We start from the raw sequence: 12108 nt of genomic DNA, 5'->3' as shown, positions 1-12108 counted from the left end.
CACATGATTTCGATATGAATGATTTTTGAACTATTTTGTTGAAGGATTGAGTTTTGTAAATTTCTCCCTAGCTCCCCTCATGGTCAGACAGAAAGTTTAACTGCTGTGTTTTCAAACAGCAACAGCTTTATTTGAAAAGCCATTGGGACAGGATTCCGGGTTTTAATCCAGTCACAAATCTGGTTCTGATGTCTTGTGGCTCCAGCTGTCACATGACCTGTCAGAGGATGACCTCATCATTGGCCCAGTCATGGAGCTGTGGGTTGATGTTTAAATTGTTGCAAAATAATTTTCCAGAAGGACAATTAAAATGAATCGATATATAAAAGGTAGATTTTGTGAATTTGTGCTCCCGGTGGAAATCCCTGCAGAGTCTGCTGGTTTTCATATCCCCAATTCCCCACAGGAAGCTCTGTGTCGGAATCTGTATTCATTATATCAACATTATACAGAATCATTTCATGGGAGACCCCAGTGTGAATTGTAGACAGTTGGGTCAGTTTTATCTTTCAAATTAACACAGAAGCAAAATACTGCAGATGCTGGAAATCTGAAATAAAAACAGAAAATGCTGGAAATACTCAGCAGGTCTGGCAGCGTCTGTGGAGAGAGAAACAGAGTTAACGTTTGTGGTCTGTGACCTTTCATCAGAACTGGGCTGAAATTGTCTGAGGGCCAAGTGGCCTCTTTCTGTGCCTTAAACTTTCTATGAGTCTAAGATTCTATGAGATTGTGGAATCAATTTCAGGGTCGATGACATTGCACTCTGTAAGGATAGGAAGATGGAGATTATTAAGTACAGTGCAAGAATATAGATGCTTTTACATTATTTTAATCAAAATTGATTCAAACTTTGTGTTCACGAATCCTATCTTTTGATCACAATGACACTGATAACAATGGAAAAAGCAAGACTTGCATTTCACGACCACAGGACATTGCAGAGCCTTTTACAGCCAATGAAGGAATTTCCAAGTGTAGTCACTGTAGTCATGTAGGAAACATGGTGGCCAATGTGCGCACAGCAAGCTCCCAGAAGCAACAACGTGATAAAAACGAGATAATCTGTTTTGAAGTGATGCTAATTCAGGGTTAAACAATGACCAGCATCCCAGAAATAATTCCCATTCTATTCTCTGAAATAGTGCCATGGTACCTTTAACATCCACGTGAGAGGGCAGAGGGATCCTCAGTTTTCTGTCTCACCTGAAAAACAGCATTTCTGATAGTGCAGCACTGCCTCAGTACGGTACTGGAGTGTCAGCCATTTTTAAAGGGCTGTTAGTCCTTTTGGAAAATATTTAAAGGAAGATTTAATTAAATGAAATAAATACATTGCTTTTGCCTCTCTCCCATTCCCCCCTTTAACAGTTAAATTAATTATTTGCCCTTCCCTCCCAAAACCTACCTTTACCATCTGACCTTCCGCCCAAAACTGCACAAACTGTAAACTATAACCCTTCCCACCATCCCCTACACCCATGACATTAATTTGACTCCGTCCCCCCACCCCCACTCTGAGAAACTTACCTTCTCCCCCCTCCCCATCAGTGTTGCACCTCATTTCCCCGGATGGGGCTCCGAAGGCACGGCAGTGCCGGCCACTGGGCTGAAGATCGCAGCGGAACATCAGGAAGTGATGGGATAATAATTAATGCAGGTTCGTGGTCCCGTTGCCGAGCGGTGGAGGTCCCCCACAAGGCCTCGCCGTCGCCGGCAATATCGAGCCAGGCCCTGCCGGCGTTGAGGTCCGTGGCGGGTCTCATCCGGGGCCATCTTCAGGCGGCCCCCACCCCACCCCCACCACAGATATCGACGTCGAGGGCTCTATAGAATCCAGCCCATTGTTTCTGTCAATCTCAACTCCACAAGGATTTGCCTGTTAATTGTAGAAAAATTAAAGCTCTATAACCTTTTGATAAAAGGGTTCAAATCCATTTCCAAACAAATGATAGTTCTCATTGTATCTAGAACATGTTTTCTTACATACAAACATACCAATTAGGAGCAGGAGTAGACCACTCGGCCCCTCGAGCCTGCTCCACCATTCAATAAGATCATGGCTGATCTGATTGCAACCTCAACTCCACATTCCCACCTGCCCCCGATAACCTTTCACCCCCTTGTTTCTCAAGAATCTATCTACCTCTATCTTAAAATATTTCAGAATTTCTGTCGTCCAGCAACTCTCATTTTATTTCCTGGATTTCACCTAAAAAATGTATTTCCACACTTTGGATATCCTGTACTTCATTAATGTTTTTGCTGTCTGGGGATTTCCCTTTAATTATATTCAGTGCTGGTATTTTACTGCCACACACTGACTGAAAGTGTCCCATCTTTCTGCAGGAAAAACACTCAGCTTCTTTGGCGAGGCAGTTTTCCCACTTGTGTCTCTCTCGGCCACACCTACTGCAATTGGTTGCAGCTACCACTAGATGCTCTTCCCGTCTTTCCTGTCTTTTACCACTAATTTTTCCTTTTGTTTTCTTAACAAATTCAATTGAGTCTGCAACTCTCGAGATCAGACTCTCCCTGTCCCCTCGAACAACGGATTGGTTAAACTTCCTAACCTCTGTTTGTCTGCTCAATTGAAACTCTTTCGTTAATGTGAGATCAGCCCTGGACTGTAGATGATCTGAAAGGGTGTTGTCTAATACCCCGAACACAATCCTGTCTCCATTCAGCTCTTCTCTTATGTTGCCGTATTCACAAACATCCGTGAGTTTGGACAAGTCATTGATAAATGAATGAATACTCTCCCCTTTCTGTTTTGTACGCTTATTAAATTCAAAGTGATTCCTGACAATGCAGCAGCCAGCCGACGTCATCAGAGCGCTCCAAGCTCGCACATGCACAAACAGTCTCCTGAGCTCTGAGATGCTGCGCATGCTCAGCCTACGTCTTCCAGGACGAAGTGGCGCATGCGCGGGAAAACTCTCTCCCCCCTTTCAGCCACTCACTCCAGGCCGCTCGCTGCCCGCTCCTCGCTACCCTGCTCCCCCGCCCTCCGGCCGCTTGCTACCCCCCCACCCTCGCACTGCCCTCTCTCCGTCCACTCACGCCCCGCTTCCCCCCCACGTCCCTCCGGACACTAGCTCTAAGCCATGCTGCTTCCCTCCTCTCGGCCTCTCGCTCCAACATTCGATCATTCTTCACCGCACCACCCGATAAAGCAAGGCGAGCCTCGAGATGTGATGGGGCAATGTTGGAGCGAGTGGCCGAGAGGAGGGAAGCGGCAGAGCCCATGGCCTGGAGTGTGAGCGGCCAGAGAGCAGGATGGGGGTGGTGGTGAGTGAAGCGGGGAGTGAGCAGTCAGAGAGTGGGATGGGGGGAAGCGGGGAATGATCGTCCGGAGAATGGGATGGCACTGTTTAGCGGGGATTTGAGGAAAAAAATGTTTCAATTCGAGGGTGGTTGGAATCTGGAACACACTGCCTGAAGGAGTGGTAGAGGCAGGAACCCTCACAACATTTAAGAAGTATCTAGATGAGCACTCAAAACGCCACAGAATACAAGGCTACGGCCACGTGCTGGAAAATGGAATTAGAATAGATAGGTACTTGATGGCCGGCACGGACATGATGACCGAAGGGCCTGTTTCTGTGCTGTATAACTCTATGACTCTATGAAACCTCACTGAATTACAGAGGGTGTGCAGCACTGTCAGAGGTGCTGTCCTTCTGATGAGACTTCAAACAGCGCAACGTTCTCCGAGTATCAACCAAAACATGTCCATTGTGTAGATATGTGCCATATTTGCTTATGAAACGACAGTCACTGCTCCGAAAATAATTCACTTTAGGTGAATTAAGATGACTTGGTACCATATAACTGGCGAATGCACAAGAAGGAGCGGGGGACTGTTGGGGGTGGGACGGAGGCGGCGATGGCAACCTTTGAGGGGATTTTTGGGTCGAAGTTGTTTTCTGTGATAAATTGAGTAGCTCCATCTTTAATCCTGGCAGCTGCCTGAATGTCACAGACAGTGACGTTTCAGTGGAAGAGGCTGCATTTGCGCATGTGCTAGTACAGCGTCACCTGGTGGTTGCGTTGTCAGCAAATGCAGCGTTTTAACTTTGGCTCCACGATGACATTTTTTTCCTCAATTAAAATAGGTCTTCAGTGCCTTAATAACTTCTTCACATGTTGCCTTCTGTTCTTCATGAGGATGTTGCCTGCACACTCCCTTCATTGCAGACAATAGTGTACTGACCTGCTCCATGTCTGGCTTCTGCACGCGACCCAATGCAGTACGATACCTTGCAAACCTCTGGAACCAACTCGGCCACTCGTCGGCTTGGTTCAGTGCAGTGACCTTTTCAAAGGTACAAGCAAAGATTTCTCCATCTTCGCTTTGGTTTACTGTGGCCCCCATATAATATTCTGATATCTGTCAAGGCGTAGTACAGAATTTATAAGAATCTGACGGTTAAAATAACCTGAGTTTACTCTACACATCTTGCATTGAAGGTTTCATCTGCAACTCTCCATGAGGTGCCGAACAGATTATATTACATCACTTCCTGTGATGATGCACACAGTCTATTTATATAATCTGCCCAGTAACAACCCAATGTCCACTCTTATATTATTGTACAGATGTGAGAAAAGCTGAGGATGGGAATGGAACGTCTCAATGAAGATTTCATGATACTGATGGTGTAAATGAGGCTGATCAGTTCCCCATTCCACAATCCCTCTTTATTTCTGTGCATGTTTCTCGATGCTGTTTCAACCAAATTGAAAAAGAATCATAAATCCTCCTCTGGAGCCTCAGTTGTTCGTTAACAAAAGGCATGGTGGCCAAGTGGTACGGTATCAGTCTCGTAGACTGAAGGTCACGGGTTCAATCCCCGTTTGTGCCTTTTGATTAGTTTCTCACTTCAAATGTGATGTTTCCACAAAAGATGTGCGTTGCATTTGTTTTGGCCATCTGGAAATCAGTGTCATGTTACACTTTATCCTGGACACGGGGAAGAACGTGAGGAGTAGCCACATGGTTCCTCCAGCCTTCTCTTCCATTGATAGAGTGAAAATATCTGAGGTCCAAGCACTGAACCTTATTACTGTGTATATGCCGGATATTGAACAGAGCTATTCTATTAATCCCACATCCCACACTCCTGTCCTTTCCCCCATTGCCCTGTTAGATTTTCCATGTCAGGTATATATCCAATTCCATTTAGAGTTAACATTGAATCTGCTTCCACTGACCTTTCAGGATTGCATTCCAGACCAGAACAACACACTGCTGCAAAAACAATCTCCTCATCACAACTCGAATTCTTTTGTCAATTACTTTAAATGTGTTTCCTCTGGTTACTGACCCTTCTGTCACTGGCAACACTTTCTCCTTCTTCACTCTATCAAAACTCTTCAGGATTTGCATTTCCTGCTGCCTTTGCTGATATAACAAGGCTGAGCACACATCACGAAATGGAATATGATTGGCTCTGAATCACATTTATCCTTCCTGTCAATCTGATGTGGACCTTGTATTTTCCCGGAACCAAACAACCTGAGCAACAAGTGTGGGTTCCAGTGATTCCCACCGCTCTGAGAGAGAGAGGATGTGATAATGAGCCAGATAGAAGAAAGGAGTGAGATAGAGAGTAAAATAGCCCTGGTCTTTCTAATAACCCCCGGCCCCCTCCTTAAAATGGCATCATTTTCTCCTGCCTCTCCACATTCTAATCCATTGATTAATGCAATCCTTTCATCTGGAACATAGAACATAGAACAGTACAGCACAGTACAGGCCCGTCGGCCCACGATGTTGTGCCGAACCTTTCACCTACTCTAAGATCAAACTACCTACATACGCTTCATTCAACTATCATCCATGTACCTATCCAAGAGTCGTTTAAATGGCCCTAATGTATCTGCTTCTACTACCACCGCTGGCAGTGCATTCCACGCACCCACCACTCTCTGTGTAAAGAACCTACCTCTGACATCTCCCCGAAACCTTCCTCCATCACCTTAAATTTATGACCCCTGGTGATAGCCCTTTCCGCCCTGGGAAATAGTCTCTGGCTATCCACTCTAGTTATGCCTCTCATCATCTTGTATCCCTCTATCAAGTCACCTCTCATCCTTCTTCGTTCCAATGAGAAAAGCCCTAGCACCCTTAACGTTTCTTCGTAAAACATACCCTCCAATCCAGGCAGCATCCTGGTAAATCTCCTCTGCACCCTCTCTAAAGCTTCCACATCCTTCCTATAATGAGGCGACCAGAACTGAACACAATATTCCAAGTGTGGTCTAACCAGGGCTTTATAGAGCTGCAGCATAACCTCACGGCTCTTAAACTCAATCCCCCTGTTAATGAAAGCCAACACACCATATGCCTTCTTAACAACCATATCAACTTGGGTGGCAACGTTGGGCAATCTATGGACATGGACCCCAAGATCCCTCTGTTCCTCCACACTATCAAGCATCCTGTCTTTAAGCCTGTATTCTGCATTCAAATTCGACCTTCCAAAATGAATCACTTCACACTCTTCCAGGTTGGACTCCATCTGTCCCTTTAATTCCTGTTTCCTAATCCATTGATGTTTCACAATGTACTGAACTGTCCCAATCCATTGATATAACTCAGTCTATAGAATTTCCCAATCCACTGATATTTTCCAGTCCATTGACTTTCGCAATCCATTAATGGTTCCTGACCATTGACATTCCCAATCCATTTATATTGCCTGTGATTTCAAAGCAACTGTGGAATACAAATAGTATTAGTATTATCAGATACATCGAGACGAGGTGCAATAGCCAAGTGGACAGATGTCAGGTTTATCAAGAAAAAAGCACTGGCTCGATATTTGTCCAGTCGATCACTGGATCTGAACTCTCAACCTACTGTTTTTCTGTGGGTCTGCTGACTTGTAGATGTGAAGAACCATTGGATGTTTCTCAATCCTCTGACTTTTCTCATTCTTGTGCCATATTTGTTCCTTTGGGTTCACCAGTGAAGAAAATTATTCCCTATTACATTTGGTGAAGACTTTAATAACCTCACATCCTTGTGTCTCACCATCTCAGGTCAAACTCCCTACAGAAACTTTAAACATTTAACGATTCTGCTGGAAACATTTTCAAGGGCGCAGCCATTCCTTCATTACGCTTCCTTCTTTGACATGTGATTGACAAATATGTGTGTAATGGAGAGAGAGAGAGTGAAAATAAAGAGAGAGAGAGAGTGCAATAGAAAGTTAGAGGACGAGCTAAAGACAGATAGAGAGAGAGAGGCAGAGAGAGGTAAAGCGATAGACAGAGAGAGAGAGAGAGAGAGAGAGAAGGAGAGAGAGTCATTGAGTCCTGGAGTCACTACAGTACAGGAAGTCATTTTGCCCATCAAGCCCATGTAAATCAGTCTATTCAGTCCCATTCGCCCGCTCTATCCCCATCGCCCTGTAAGTTATCTAAACCTGTCATATTTATTATAATCTTGTACATGTCTATCAAATCTCCCCTCAATCTCCTTTGCTCCAAGGAGAACAACCCCAGCTTCTCCAACCTAACCTTACAGCTAAAATCCCTCATGTCTGGAACCATTCTGATAAATCTTCTCCACCCTCTCAAGGACACTCACATCCCTCCAAACGTGTGTTGACTAGAACTGGATGCAATTCTCTGGTTGTGGCAAACTAGAAATTTATACAGGTTCAGCATAACTTCCCTACTTTTGTGCTCAGTACCTCTATTTATGAAGCCCAAGATCCCATATGCTTTGCTAACTACTTTCTCAATGTGTCCTGCCACCGTCAAAGAACTATGCAGATGAATCCCCAGGATTTTATTCCTAAAAATATGCTTTCTTCATATAAATCTGTAAAAAATGCATTATACAACAGTTCAAAACAGCACCAAGTTGACATTCCAAAAAGTGCAAAGGAAATCAGTTTTCTTCAATACAGGAGTGAGTTGCCTCACAACCCTTCCACTCCATTTTACCTGACATGGACATTTTACAGCAAACCCATATCTGGTGCATACAACACGAGGGGTTTCCAATGGGTCCAGCTGCGCAGTTCACTATGGCGGGGGGACCTTACACAATGGTCTTTCCCCATTGAGCCTTTGCAGTGGCTACCCCAAGCTTTAGTGCGTCCCTCAGCACGTAGTCCTGGACCTTGGAATGTGCCTGTCTGCAAAACTCGGTCGTGAACAACTCTTTGCGCTGGAAGACCAGCAAGTTTAGGGCAGACCAAAGAATGTCTATCACCGAATTGATGGTCCTCCAGCAGCAGTTAATGTTTATCTCGGTGTGCATCCCTGGGAACAGCCCGGAGAGCACAGAGTCCTGTGTTACAGAGCTGCTTGGGATGAACATCGACAAAAACCACTGCATCTCTTTCCACACCTGCTTTGCAAAGACACATTCCAGAAGGAGGTGGGCAACTGTCTCTTCCCCACCACAGCCACCTCGAGGGACGCATGTGGAGGGGGCGAGACTTCGGGCATGCAGGAAGGATCTGACAGGAAGGACTCTTCTTACCACCAGCCAAGCTACATCTTGGTGCTTGTTTGAAAGTTCTGGTGATGAGGCATTCTGCCAAATGACTTTGGCAGTCTGCTCGGGGAACCATCCGACCGGATCCACCATCTCCTTTTCCCGTAGGGCCTTGAGGACATTCCGTGCAGACCACTGCCTGATGGATTGGTGGTCAAAGGTGTTTTCCCGCAGAAACATTCCCACGAAGGATAGCTGGTACGGTATGGTCCAACTGGATGAAGCGATCCGTGGCAATGTGACCAGACCCATCCTTCGCAACACCTCAGCACATAGTGACACTTGGTGTTTGTGTACTGGGGCTCCACACACAGCTTGGTGCAGCTGCACACGAAGGTGGTCATCAGGATGAGGGCGACGTTGGGTACATTTTTCCCGCCCTTGTCCAGAGGTTTGAACATCGTGTCCCTCCCGCCATGGTCCATTTTAGATCTCCAGATGATGCAGTTGAAGTCACCGCCTAGGATGACCGGCCTGGACGTCGCCAGCAGCAGTGGGAGCTGCTGGAAGACGGTCAGCCGCTCGCTGCGTTGTACCGGGGCGGACACGTTGATCAACCTGAGCGGAGCGTTGTTGTACATCACGTCTGCTACGAGGAGGCGGCCGCCCACCACCTCCTTAACTTCGGAGATTAGAATTAGTACATTACAGCGCAGTACAGGCCCTTCGGCCCTCGATGTTGCGCCGCCCTGTGAAACCATCTGACCTACACTATTCCATTTTCATCCATGTGTCTATCCAATGTCCACTTAAATGCACTTAAAGTTGGCGAATCTACTACTGCTGCAGGCAGGGCGTTCCACGCCCCTACTACTCTCTGAGTAAAGAAACTACCTCTCACATCTGTCCGATATCTATCACCCCTCAACTTGAAGCTATGTCCCCTCGTGTTTGCCATCACCATCCGAGGAAAAAGACGCTCACTATCCACCCTATCTAACCCTCTGATTATCTTATATGTCTCCATTAAGTCACCTCTCCTCCTCCTTCTCTCCAACGAAAACAACCTCAAGTCCCTCAGCCTTTCCTCGTAAGACCTTCCCTCCATACCAGGCAACATCCTAGTAAATCTCCTCTGCACTCTTTCCATAGCTTCCACATCCTTCCTATAATGCGGTGACCAGAACTGCACGCAATACTCCAGGTGCGGTCTCACCAGAGCTTTGTACAGCTGCAGCATGACCTCGTGGCTCCGAAACTCGACCCCCCTACTAATAAAAGCTAACACACCATATGCCTTCTTAACAGCCCTATTAACCTGGTTAGCAACCTTCAGGGATTGATGCACCTGGACACCAAGATCTCTCTGTTCATCTACAGTACCAAGAATCCTCCCATTAGCCCAGTACTCTGCATTCCTGTTACTCCTTCCAAAGTGAATCACCTCACACTTTTCCGCATTAAACTCCATTTGCCTTCTCTCAGCCCAGCTCTGCAGCCTATCTATGTCTCTCTGTACCCGACAACATCCTTCGGCACTATCCACAACTCCACCGACCTTAGTGTCATCTGCAAATTTACTAACCCACCCTTCTACACCCTCTTCCAGGTCATTTATAAAAATGACAAACAGCAGTGGCCCCAAAGCAGATCCTTGCGGTACACCACTAGTAACTAAACTCCAGGATGAACATTTGCCATCAACCACCACCCTCTGTCTTCTTTCAGCTAGCCAATTTCTGATCCAAAGCTCTAAATCACCTTCAACCCCATACTTGCGTATTTTCTGCAATAGCCTACCGTGGGGAACCTTATCAAACGCCTTACTGAAATCCATATACACCACATCCACTGCTTTACCCTCATCCACCTGTTTGGTCACCTTCTCGAAAAACTCAATAAGGTTTGTGAGGCACGACCTACCCGTCACATAACCGTGCTGACTATCTCTAATGTACTTATTCTTTTCAAGATGATTATAAATCCTGTCTCTTATAACCTTTTCCAACATTTTACCCACAACCGAAGTAAGGCTCACAGGTCTATAATTACCAGGGCTGTCTCTACTCCCCTTCTTGAACAAGGGGACAACATTTGCAATCCTCCAGTCTTCCAGCACTATTCCTGTCGACAATGACGACATAAAGATCAAGGACAAAGGCTCTGCAATCTCCTCCCTAGCTTCCCAGAGAATCCTAGGATAAATCCCATCTGGCCCAGGGGACTTATCTATTTTCACATGGTGAAGTAACCTCCCCGCAGCAGAATACCCAGGCCGGAGGAACGGCAGTCATTACCCCCCGACCAGATCGATGGCCCGTGGGACCACCATCGCGACCACTGCCTGTAGGTGCTGAGGTGTGGTATTCCACACTCCTGCAGAAACAGCAGGTCAGCTTTGACCTTGGCAAGGTAATCCAAGGTTGAAACACATCGCGTAGTAGATTTAATGCTACGCACATTAATGGAAGCAATTCTTACACCCATTTTTTACTAAAAATTAGTTGTTGCTTCCCATACCATTTGTCCTCGCCTCCTTGATGAAGGGTCACTGACCCGAAACGTTAACTCTGCTTCTCTTTCCACAGATGCTGCCAGACCTGCTGAGTGGTTCCAGCATTTCTTGTTTTTATTTCAGATTTCCAGCATCCGCAGTATTTTGCTTTTATCTCGCTGTCTCTTGCTGGTTTGCTCAGTACCTTTCTCTGTCTGTTCATTTCTGAGTCCTGATAATATCTTCCTGGTTTTCTGTGTGTCTTTCTCTGCCTGCCTCATTGTCGGTGCTGTTACTCAGCGTCCTTGTGTCATTGTGCAGTGAGGGTGAGTCCGTCAGCACGTGTGTTGGGGAATGAACATATTTCACTAACGGGCGGCTGAAATTGAGAACAGTAGTTAGCAGAGTGGTGCAGCGGAAGTTTGCTGGGTCCATAACCCAGACATCAATGCATCGAAACCATTCTCTGCTATTTATGTTTGGTAATAATACAAACAGTTCACTTTCAAAACATCAAGTATTTACCTAAAATAACAAGATGCTTCCAACGGCACTCGATTGCAATCAGCTTCTTCTTTCTAGTGAACACATCAATCAGGAACAAATCACTTTTGCTCACACGAACACAAGCTGCAAACACGGACCAGCCGAGTCTCTCCCACTTTGTCAACCCCTTCCTGCAGAGCCTCCTCTCCACCACCAGATGGTGATGTTGGCCACAATAAAAGCAGGACAAATGGTCACAGTGAGGAGACGGTCAGTAACAGAAAATAAAACAATAACAGGGAAAACCTTTACACAACAACAGGGTACATCTTTACACAACAGAAAACATATTTACACAACAGGAAATACCTTTAGATAACAGGGAGAACACAATCATACAAATGCCTTGTTTCTCCATCTCAGTCTCGTTGCCTCTCTCCACTGTCCCTCACTTTTGCTTCCTCACAGTCTATTCTTGGTTTTCTGTGTGTTTTTCTCTCTGTCCCGTTGTCGATGGTGTTACTCAGCGTCCTTGTAACATTGTGTAGCCAGGCTGAGCCTCCCAACACCTGTGTTGCTGTAATAAAAACAGAAAATGCTGGAAATGCTCAGTCGGTCTGGCAAAGAACAAAGATAATTACAGCACAGGAACAGGCCCTTCGGCCCT

The 12108-nt window shown here is 45.9% G+C and overlaps 1 non-coding gene across 1 annotated transcript; it reads left to right on the top strand.

Moving 5' to 3' along the window:
- The first annotated feature begins 4796 nt into the window (after nt 1-4796).
- On the top strand, nt 4797-4868 carry trnat-cgu (transfer RNA threonine (anticodon CGU)). The gene has a single exon. It is a non-coding gene; the product is annotated as a tRNA-Thr (tRNA).
- Nucleotides 4869-12108: the final 7240 nt, after the last annotated feature.

The sequence above is a fragment of the Heterodontus francisci genome, unplaced genomic scaffold (assembly GCF_036365525.1).
Source record: "Heterodontus francisci isolate sHetFra1 unplaced genomic scaffold, sHetFra1.hap1 HAP1_SCAFFOLD_51_2, whole genome shotgun sequence".
Lineage (NCBI taxonomy): Eukaryota > Metazoa > Chordata > Chondrichthyes > Heterodontiformes > Heterodontidae > Heterodontus > Heterodontus francisci.
This window is presented reverse-complemented; position numbering and strand designations above follow the sequence as displayed.